The sequence below is a fragment of the Apium graveolens genome, chromosome 9 (assembly GCF_009905375.1).
Source record: "Apium graveolens cultivar Ventura chromosome 9, ASM990537v1, whole genome shotgun sequence".
NCBI classification, from domain to species: Eukaryota; Viridiplantae; Streptophyta; class Magnoliopsida; order Apiales; family Apiaceae; genus Apium; species Apium graveolens.
In genome coordinates this window covers 269,858,572-269,870,511 of record NC_133655.1, presented here as the reverse complement: position 1 = coordinate 269,870,511, position 11,940 = coordinate 269,858,572, and positions in this window count along the sequence as shown.

Below are 11,940 nucleotides of genomic sequence, written 5' to 3'. Positions count from 1 at the left end.
TTTGACAGTCATGTGACCAATATTAGCCTTTTTCCCTTTCTTAACTTGACTTGACTCTCCTGAAACAAAGTTCTTGGAAACAGACCCATACTTCTCATTCAGCTTGATTAGTTTGGCTTTGCTAATGGGTTTGCTCACAGCCGACGGATGAGGATTTTCATCTTTCGACGGATAACACTTTTTGTTATCCGACGGATAGTCCTCATCATCCGTCGAGTCTACATCTGTTAGCAAACCATCTACCAAATTAGGTTCTAGTTTCTCTTTGCTCTTTTTCCAGGCTTTATCACAAAAAGACTCAATTCCTTGAACTTTGGTGATTTGAGCATGGACATCCCTGGATGTTTTCCATGTTTTAATCACCTCTTGTTCACGCTCGAGTTGCTTCTTTAAAATCTCTTCCTTTTTCAAGGACTCAGTTAATTCCTCCTTGGCAATCTTACACTCAATTCTTAGTTTCTCAAAATCAACAAACTGAGACTCAAGCACATTATTCCTCTCACTTAAAAATAAGTTGTTTTCTTTGATTTTAGCATTTTCTTTAGTAAGAGACTTAAGTGTAACACGCAAATGATATAATTCTATAGACATGTCATTTATGGCATCATTACACTCAGCTTTAGATAAATGTGCAAGGTTTGTAGTAATTACCTGATTGCTTGAGAAACTTGTATCTGTTTCATCAGACTTGGCCATTAGGGCTAGATTGACATAGCTGACATCTTCATCTTCATCCAACCCATCTGCTGCCCAGTCATTCTCTTGTGTAATAAAAGCCCTTTCCTTTTGTTTGAGTAGATCAAAGTATTTTTGCTTATAATCCACAGACTCAAACCTTTTCTTACTGGAATTTGACTTTCTACACTCATTTGCAAAATGCCCTGCCAAGCCACATTTGAAACATTTGAATTTTGACTTATCCACCATATTTCTATTTGGCTTGGCTGGTCCAAAGTTCTTCTTGAACTTGAGCTTGGCAAATCTCCTGGAAAGAAATGCTAGGTGCTCATCAATGTCCTCCATGTCATCTTGGCTCAATGAATCTTCACTTTCTACTGCAAGCCCCTTGCCCTTGTTCTCACAGACCTTAGAAGTTGACTCAACAGCTTCCATCTTCACTTCCTTCTCCTTTTCCAAATCAGCAACTAGTACAATGGATCCTCCTTTCTACTTTCCTCTCTCCATCCTTTCATCCTACTCTATCTCAAGCTCATAGGTCTTCAGGATGCCATACAGTCTCTCCAAAGTAAACTCTTTATAATCTTGTGAGTTTCTTAATGAGACTGTCATTGGTTTCCATTCCTTTGGAAAAGATCTAAGGAATTTCAGATTTGAGTCTTTAGTCTGATAGACTCTTCCATGCAACTTCAGAGCATTTAGTAGTTTTTGAAATCTACTAAAAATGTCAGTGAGTGACTCACTTTCCTCATTGTGAAAATGCTCATATTGCTGAATCAAGTGCTGCATCTTGTTTTCTCTAACTTGCTCAGTGCCATCACAGATTATCTGTATAGTATCCCAGACTTACTTGACAGTTTTGCAATTGATAATGTTGTCAAACATGTCCGCATCAACTCCATTGAACAGAATGTTCATGGCCTTTTTATCCTTCCTGACTTGTTCAATGTCAGGATCAGACCATTCGTGCCTTGGCTTGGGAACTGATGGCTCGTTTCCTGTTGCAGCTCTCATTGGAACATGAGGGCCTCTTTCTATGCAGTCCACATAGGCCTCATCTTGAGAAAGCATATGAAGATGCATCTTTACCTTCCAATGATGGTAATTATCTTTATCGAGAAAAGGAATCTTGACTCCAACGTCCTTCTTGTTCATCTTGCTGAATTGTTTTTATCTTTAAACTCTTTGTAGACTAAGAGCTTGCTCTGATACCAATTGTTAGTCCCTTAATAATATAGCAAGAATTACAGAAGGGGGGTTGAATGGAATTCTTGAACCTTTTTCTCGAAATAAAAATGTTCAACTCGAATATAGATATAAGTGTTTTGATTAGCACAATGCGGAACAGAAACTTAATTGGATCAAAACATAAGTAATTAAAAACAAGAGTCTTTAAAAACTTTCTGTTGGATTTAAACAATTCCACCAGAGATCGAGAGAACTCTGTGTGCAAGAATGCTCACAGCTGCTTACAAATTGAACTACTGAGAATACAGGGAAATGCTAAAGATTCTGCTTACAAAGATTTCTCTATTTTTGTATCTCAGCTCTCACATTTTTATTTGCTACGTTCTTGGTTTATATATTACCAAAATTACAAAGTCAAAAAGACTGAATAAATATAAAAACTATCAGTCTTAAGCTTTGCTACTTTTCGTCCTCTATTACCCAGTTAATGGGCTTCCACAGTAGATTTGTGTATATCTCGACGGCTGTGCTCAGCTTTCACTGTTCAACTGCTGTTTGAATTCTTTATATGATCATCCGTTGGACTTTATGAACATCCGTTGATGGCTTCATTGATCATCCATCGACTGCTATGTTAAACATCCGTTGATAGTCATTTGATCATCCGTCGATGGCTTTGTTAATCATCCGTCGGTAGCTATTTTGGCACTTGACTTCATTTCACTTATGCAGAATTACAAGACATCATTTATATACAATTAATCAACCTATTCTGCATATCTAGTTAAAGTCAACATGACTTATAGGCTACTACAGAATCTATACAAAGATGTATACAGAATTGTGCTACAGACTCATTATTACATAAGCTACTCACTCGATGGATAATAAGTCAACATCCGTCGGGACTATAATGAGTTATCCGTCGGGACTATAATTCTTATCCATCGAGTCCTACATTATTTCACTTAGTAAGATCTACTTAGATGTTTTGTTTATGAAATCATCAAGTACACAACATATGCACAACAACAGTCTTGCATTCTAAATTTCTTGAGTAAATTTCTGGTGTACTTGGATTGACAGATAAAAGTACCTTCTTCATTTTGCTTGACTTGAAGTCCCAGAAAATAACTAAGTTCTCCCATCATATTCATTTGATATCTTGACTGTATTAGCTTTACAAACCTTTTATAGAGTTTGGCAGTTATAGAACCAAATACGATATCATCAACATATATCTGTACCAAAAGTAAGTCCTTTCCGTGGTTGAGGTAGAACAGTGTTTTATCAATTGTGCCTCTGTGAAATCCACTTTCCATAAGGAATTGAGCTAAAGTCTCATACCATGCTCTAGGAGCTTGCTTAAGGCCATAAAGTGCTTTGTCAAGCCTGTAGACATGATTTGGAAGTTTTAAATCTACAAAGCCTAGAGGTTGTTCAACATACACTTCTTCTTCCAATTCTCCATTGAGAAAAGCACTTTTCACATCCATTTGAAAGACTTTAAACTTTTTACAACATAAGCCAAAAAGATTCTTACGGCTTCCAATCTAGGAACTGGTGCAAATGTTTCATCATAAACAATACCCTCCTGTTGAGAGTAGCCTTTGGCAACCAGCCTTGCTTTGTTCCTTGTAATTATGCCATCACTGTCAATTTTGTTTCTGAACACTCATTTTGTGCCAACAACTGATCTGTTCTTTGGTCTTGGCACTAGGGTCCAGACTTTATTTCTTTCAAATTCATTTACCTCTTCCTGCATTTCTTGCACCTAGTCAGCATCTTGAAGAGCTTCTTCCACTTTCTTGGGTTCAGTCTGAGATATGATAGAATGATAGAGACATTCATTTGATGTTGTAGTTCTAGTTCTGACACCTGCTTCAGGATCTCCAATAATTAAGTCAGGTGTATGTGATTTGGTCCACTTCCTTGCAGATGGAAGTTGATTTCTAGAACTGGATCCTCCCCCATGATCCATGCTATCTCCATCAGCATTTTCTGATGCCCCCTGTAGTTATGCTCTCTGAGACTTCAGAATTTGAGTTGGATCCTTCAAGACTTGAAGTATCAGAGTTTCCAGAATTATCAGAATTTGGCTCATCAAAACTTGATGAATCAGTACTTGAAGAGCCAGAGATAGGTTCTGATGCTTCCTGAGAGTCTTGAGTTGTGGTAGGATCTTCAGCTTGCTCCCCCTGGATAGGTGCATTTTCCTTTGGAGTTGTTACCAAAGTTTTAATGACATCAGAACTTAACCCGTCAAAACTTATAGGATCAGAGTTTAAGTCATCAGAATTTACAGAATCAGAATTTAAATCTTCATTTTCAAATCTCAGCTGATCATGATCATTGAAATCTTCAAGTCCAGTAGTCTTCTTATCATCAAAAGAGACATTGATAGATTCCATGACCACTCTTGTTATAACACCCTCCAAATCCGGGGTATAGATTTGGGGCATTATAGTTGGCATCAGAGCTTAGGTTTGACCTTTGAAAACAAGAACGTTAGGGTTAAGATAAGATAGGAAAATGAGATAGGATGAGAGTAAGAGTGTTAGGATTGTTTGTCTATGTGATTAGAAGTTATGAGTTGTAGGATTGTGATTTGATTGTTTTTGTGTTATTATTTTTATGTATATTAGATGGCTTCTTTATCATCGTCTACGGAGAGGACCGAGACAGATCCAATGGATGCACCGGTAGTAGCCCCAGTGTCAGAGCAGATCTTACCTCCATTGCCACCTGAGCCAGCACCAGAGATACCACTTCCCCCAGAGGTACCAGGTTTTGCAGATTATTTTCCATACTTTGAGCCAGAGATACCAGATATTCCACCATTAGAGTTTCCGATGTTTGATATTCCTGATATGGTTGATCTTCCGCAGTGGGAGGATTTAGAGCCTCAGATTCCGATGCCACCAGTCGAGATTCCAGAGATGCCACAGATGGAGCTAGAGGCAGAGCCGCCAGTGTATGCGCCTATGGAGCAGCCTGTCTTATTTCCTGCCCCATTAGCCATTTATGCACCTGTTCCGGGAGTTTATCAGTTTCCTCAGCTGGAGTTTATGGATGAGATCGTGGTAGATGGGCCATTACCTTCTCGAGGTTCCAGCACTGATCTTCGTGAGCATCATACCGTGACTTATCAGCGTTTTCAGGCAGAGAGGGAGGAGAGGATTAGATGGCAGAACCAGTGTAGAGAGATCCTTGGATTGTATGAGACGCAGACAGATGGTCATGTCAGAGCATTACGACCAGATTATATACTGAGAGAGAGGTTACATCAGATTCACCGGATTAGCTCGCAGCAGCTTATTGATTTGAGACAGCAGGATCTAAGCACGGAGACAGCATATCGCAGAGCATTGGGACTTACCGAGGCAGTGCTAGAGGCATTGCAGGAGGAGTTGAGCCACGTACCACCAGGATTTTGAGATTAGCAGATCGATGAGTGTTGTATTATGTATATTTTGTAGATAGAGGCAGTATAGTATTGTATGACTAGTTTGTATGAGTGTAGTCACTGACTTTGACCGATAGTAGTAGTATCAGTATGACTGTTATATCATAGGTTTTTGTATCAAGCACTGACACCTGTATCTGGTGTTCTACCTATATATATACGAGATGATCTTTTGCACGTTTTCTTTATTTTATTTCCAGTTATTTAAGCATTTATATTTATTTCAGTACCATTGCATATTTACAAATGTTGTTTTATTTACGATCATGTTGTACCCTTATGTTAAAAAAAAAATTAAAAAAAGCACATCATACTGTTTTATCTATTCAGTTATTTAATAAGCTGTTTTATTTTCTCAAATCGAATATTTTAATACATGTTTAATATACTGTTATTAAAGAAGACTCATTGTTTATTTACCAGAAAGATGGCACCTAAAAGAAAAGCACAACCCGACTCATCGAATGGAAACACCGAGGGCCAAAATAATAATAAACAGATGGATCAGATGTTTAATCTCATGCAACAGCAGATGTTGATGATGCAACAACAAATGCAGCAGCAACAACAGCAGTTCCAGCAACAGATGTTACAGCAAGCAGCTCATCCAGGACATCAAATACCACCAGCAACACCTACGACTACTTTCAAGCAATTTCAGTCGGTGAAGCCACCGGAATTTATGGGTTCCACGGATCCTACAAAAGCGAGAGCTTGGCTGAAAGAGATGGAAAAGGCTTTTTCTTTGGTAAAGGTTGAGGAAGAGCAGAAGACGGATTTCGCTAGCTATTTCCTAAAAGGCGAAGCTAATTACTGGTGGGAATCGAAGAAAGCTTTGGAAGAAGAAGGTGTGGTGACCTGGAATAAATTCACTAATCTTTTCTTGGAGAAATATTTTCCTTGTTTTATGAAGAACCAGATGGAGATCAAGTTCCTGGAGCTGAAACAAGACAACTTATCGGTTGCGGATTATGAGACCAAGTTTACTGAATTGGCAAGGTTTGTTCCAGAGCAGGTGGATACGGACGAGAAGCGGGCCAAGAGATTTCAGCAAGGACTGAAACCATGGATTCGTAGCAGGGTAGCTGTGTTTGAATTGACAACTTATACGGCTGTTGTTCAGAAGGCTATGATTATTGAAGGAGAAAGTGAAGCAGCTCAGAAAGAGAAAGGACCAGGGAATTTTCAGAATCATTTCAACAAAAGGCCGGGATTTCAAGCTCGAGGAAAAGTAAACTTTAGGAGGCCAGAACAAAACAACTAGAGGATGGGTAATCGACTACCTGCCCCAACTCAGGAAAGGCTTATTCAACCGCCTGTACCTGATTGCAGAACGTGTGGTAGAAAGTATACGGGAATTTGCAACAAGCCAAATGTCACGTGTTTCAAGTGCAAGCAAAGGGGACACTATTCTGGAGAATGTCCGATGGGAAAAGCAGAAGTTACTTGTTTTCAATGTGGGAGAAAAGGACATATTGCCAGAGACTGCAGAGGAATTGCAATGGCTGCTAGTATTCCAAGAGTTTTAGCATTACCTCCACCTCCACTACCACAGCAAAATCAGCCCAGAGCAAGGACTTTCAACATGTCAATGAAGGAAGCGGTACAGAGTCCGAATGTGGTTGCAGGTACACTCCCTGTAAATTCCGTAAATGCTTTGGTATTGATTGATTCAGGAGCTACTAGATCTTTTATTTCTGAAGCTTTTATCTCTAAGATAGATTGTGAGGTTCAGTGGTTGGATGAAGTGTTAGTCATAAAATTAGCGAATAATGATCAGGTTGCAGTAGATCGAGTATGCCCGAGTTGTGATATTGAGATAGGGAGATGTCATTTTTCAGTTGATTTGATACCTTTTAGGTTAGGGGAGTTTAATGTTATTTTAGGAATGGATTGGCTATCTAGTAATAATGCTCAAATTGACTGTGCGAATAAGAGAGTGAAATTGCAAACTGAAGAAAATGAAACGGTAATATTTAAAGGTGAGAAGCAAAAGCAGAAATTCCTATCAATAATGCAGACGAGAAGATTGCTACGTCAAGGATGTCAAGCTTATTTAGCCTATGTACAGGATGCTGATAAGGGAAATTTAAAGATTGAAGATATTCCTGTAGTTTGTGAATTTCTTGATGTTTTTCCAGACGAATTACCAGGACTTCCACCAGATCGAGAAATTGAGTTCACTATTGACTTGACGCCAGGGACCAAACCAATTTCGAAAGCTCCATATCGAATGGCACCTGTTGAAATGAGGGAATTAGCAAAGCAGTTGCAAGAACTTCTTGACAAAGGAATTATAAGGCCAAGTGTATCCCCATGGGGTGCGCCAGTATTGTTCGTGAAAAAGAAGGATGGTAGTATGCGACTGTGTATTGATTATCATGAGCTGAACAAGTTAACTATCAAGAATAATTATCCTTTACCTCGCATCGATGATTTATTTGATCAACTAAAAGGAGCAGCATGGTTTTCGAAAATCGACTTACGATCAGGCTGTCATCAGTTAAAGATCAAGGCCGAAGATATTCCAAAGACAGCGTTTAGAACGAGGTACGGACACTATGAATTTCTTGTGATGGCTTTTGGATTGACGAATGCACCTGCAGCGTTTATGGATTTGATGAATCGAATATTCAAGAAGTATTTGGATAAGTTTATCATTGTATTTATTGATGACATCTTGATCTACTCAAAGAAGGAAGAAGAGCATGCAGCGTATTTAAGAACGACATTAGAGATATTACGAAAGGAGCAGCTTTATGCAAAATTTTCAAAATGTGAATTTTGGTTGAAAAAATTGTAGTTTCTAGGGCATATCATCAGTAGAGAAGGCATTCAAGTTGATCCAGCAAAGATTGAAGCTGTGTTGAATTGGGAAAGACCAAAGACGCCGACAGAGGTTCGAAGTTTCTTAGGATTGGCAGGATATTATCGAAGATTTGTCAAAGATTTTGCGAAGATAGCGACACCGCTGACCAACTTAACTCGACAAAGTGAAAAGTTTGAATGGAATAGTAAGTGTGAAGAAAGTTTTCAAGAATTGAAGAATTGGTTGGTGACTGCACCAGTATTAGTACTGCCAGGCGAGCAAGGAAATTTTGTTATTTACAGTGACGCTTCATATCGCGGTTTAGGATGTGTGTTGATGCAACATGGTAACGTCATTGCATATGCGTCGAGACAACTTAAACCTCATGAGCAGAATTATCCTACGCATGATCTGGAATTGGCAGCAATTGTATTTGCATTGAAGCTTTGGAGACACTATCTATACGGTGAAAAATGCGAAATCTACACGGATCATAAAAGTCTAAAGTATATCTTCACGCAAAAGGAACTAAACATGCGACAATGTCGATGGCTGGAATTAATTAAATATTATGATGTTACAATCAGTTATCATCCAGGAAAAGCAAATGTTGTAGCAGATGCACTAAGCAGAAAATAAAGATTGAATCGGTTAACTTCATGTGAAGAATTGGTTAAAGAATTCGACAAATTGGAAATTGAGATTCGTATTCCTCATGAATCTGCAGGAACTATTTACGCTATGACTTTTCAACCAGGGTTGCTAGAAAAGATTCGCCATTGTCAAGATAAAGTGATGAGTCAAGACGACAACTTAACAGGAGAAGAGATTACAACTCAGAAAGATGATGAAGGAATTTTACGTTTTGCGTCAAGAATCTGGATCCCTAACGTGACAGAATTAAAAGAAGAAATTATGCGAGATGCGCACAATTCGAAGTATTCCATTCATCCAGGAAGCACGAAAATGTATCGCGATTTGAAGGAAAACTTTTGGTGGCCGAATATGAAGAAGGAGATAGCAGGATGGGTGAGTAAATGCTACACATGCCAGCGAGTTAAAGCAGAGCATCAACGTCCGAGTGGGTTATTGCAACCATTAGACATTCCAGAATGGAAATGGGAACATCTAGCGATGGATTTCGTAGTGGGACTTCCAAGGATGAAAGCCAATCACGATGCAATTTGGGTTATTATTGATCGATTGACGGAATCAGCACATTTTCTTCCAATTAATGAGAGATTTTTATTGGACAAGCTAGTGCACTTATATCTTAAAGAAATTGTGATGCGTCATGGAGTACTAGTATCAATTGTATCGGATCGAGATCCTCGTTTTAATTTATGATTTTGGAGACAATTCCAAGAATGTCTAGGAACGAAGTTGAATATGAGTACAGCCTATCATCCGCAAACTGACGGTCAAAGTGAAAGGACAATTCAAACGATTGAAGACATGCTACGAGTTTGTGCGATCGATTTTGAAGGTAGTTGGGATGAACATTTACCCCTAGTGGAATTTTCTTATAATAACAGCTATCACGCCAGTATTGGAATGCCACCGTATGAAGCATTATATGGAAGGAAATGCAGATCACCAGTGCATTGGGATGAAGTTGGAGAACGCAAGATTTTGGGTCCAGAATTAATTCAGAAGACAAAAGAAAAGATTAAACTTATTCGAAAACGAATCGAGGCAGCACAAAACAGACAAAGCAGATATGCAGACCAAGCAAGGAAGGATATGGACTATCAGGAAGGAGAACACGTATTGCTCAAAATATCGCCATGGAAAGGATTGACCAGATTTGGCAATAAAGGGAAATTGAAGCCACGATACGTTGGACCATTTGAGATTTTGAAGAAAATTGGGAAGTTTGCGTACGAGTTAGCTCTACCACCCCATATGCAGCACATTCACAACGTATTTCATATATCTATGCTTAAGAAGTATAATCCTGATACAAGGCATGTAATAGAATATGAACCAGTAGAATTTCAGGCAGATTTGTCGTATGTAGAACATACAATAAGAATTCTAGATAGGCAAGAGAGGGTATTAAGAAATAAGTCTGTGTTATTAGTGAGAGTTTTATGGAGAAACCCAGTGGTTGAAGAATCAACCTGGGAGCTTGAGAGTGAAATGTTAGAAAGGTATCCTCAGTTATTTGCATAATGTGATTCTGAGGACAGAATCTTGTTAAAGGGGGGGAGAATGTAACGACCGAGAAATTACGCTGGTATTATATTATAATAATGATAAATTATGTATATTATGATGTGATTAAATGTGTAAGTTGTTAAACCCTAACTACTATGTGTTATGTGTTGGCTGTTTTGATCCAAACGTGTTTTGGATATTTATTGAACGTTTTATCGTCAGTTATATATATTATATCAAAACCTGTACAGCTCAAAACTATGTTTTAAAAGCCCGTATTTCAAACAAAATCATTGGCCCTATTTTGCCAAAAATGCCCTATACCATATCGCTATTCTGAACCCCTAGACGTTTTACCAATTGACCTTTTTCGCGAAAAACGACTTTTCAGGATCCCTTCGGGTACCAAAAACCCCAAAAAATTATATTTTTATTTTTATATGATCATGAAATTATCATATATCATTTTTCTTTGTATTTTTGTATTTTTCACAATTTTTGGGAATTTTTAGTATTTATTTTGTATTTATTGGACATTTAAAAATTCAATAATAATACCCAAAAATTATAAAAATTGGGGCCAAATATTTTTAATAGGAGTGTAATTAGACCCTTAATTTTACTTAGGGGTATTATCTTCATAAATATAAATACCTGAATTATTATTAATTAAATCAGTTAATTACAATTAAAAATCAGGAAAAAAATAAAAAGAAAAAGAAAAGGAATTAGGGTTAGGGTTTGGTGAAGAACAGGGCAACAGAATCAAAGCTGATTTTCATCGTGATTCCGGAGTCCAAATCGTTAGTGTAAGTACTCGTTTTGAAGCTTATGATCTGTAGTTTTCGATTATGTAAGTGTTTTTGATGTTTGATTGATCGAACTGAAAGTTTATATTTTCGGGTTTTTAATCGCGAACTCGGGTTTGATTTTCTGGTTGTTTGATGTTTTGATGATTACGAGCGTGTAGATCGTCGTTTTGTGAGTCGATTGGCACCGGTTTCGTCGAGATTGGTGTACGTTTTGAGCTCGCCGGAGTTCCGCCGCCGCCGCCGCGTTTCTCAGGTTTCCGGGTGTTGTAGTCGACGAGGACGAAGGAGGAACAGAAGGGGAGCGTCGTTGTGTTGCTGTGCGTCGAAAACGCAGAAGGAACGAATGGAATCGAACGTTTTCGTCTCGCCGGAAAATCTCCGCCGGCGTCGGATTCTGGGCAGTGGCCGGTGTTCTTCGTGACCCGATCGGGTCGAAGATGACCCGGTTGCAACCCGGTTTCGACCCGGTTTCAATCCAAAAACCCCCAATCTGTTTTTCTGATTTCTGTTTCTGAATTTTTATTATTTAATTCTATTTTATAAAAACAGAAATTAGATTTATTAATTCTAAAAATCAATTAAAAATTAATTTTGAATTCTGAAAATAGTATTATTAATTTCTAAATTATTTTATTAAATTATAAATTCGAATTTATTTATTTATTTAATTATTTAATTATTTATCTAATTATTTATTAATTATTTAATTAATTAATAATTGGATAATTAATTAGTAATTAGGTAATTAATTAATAAATAAGGATTAGAAATAATTAAGAAATATGATTAATAATCTAACAATTAGTTAATAGTGCAAATAATGATTC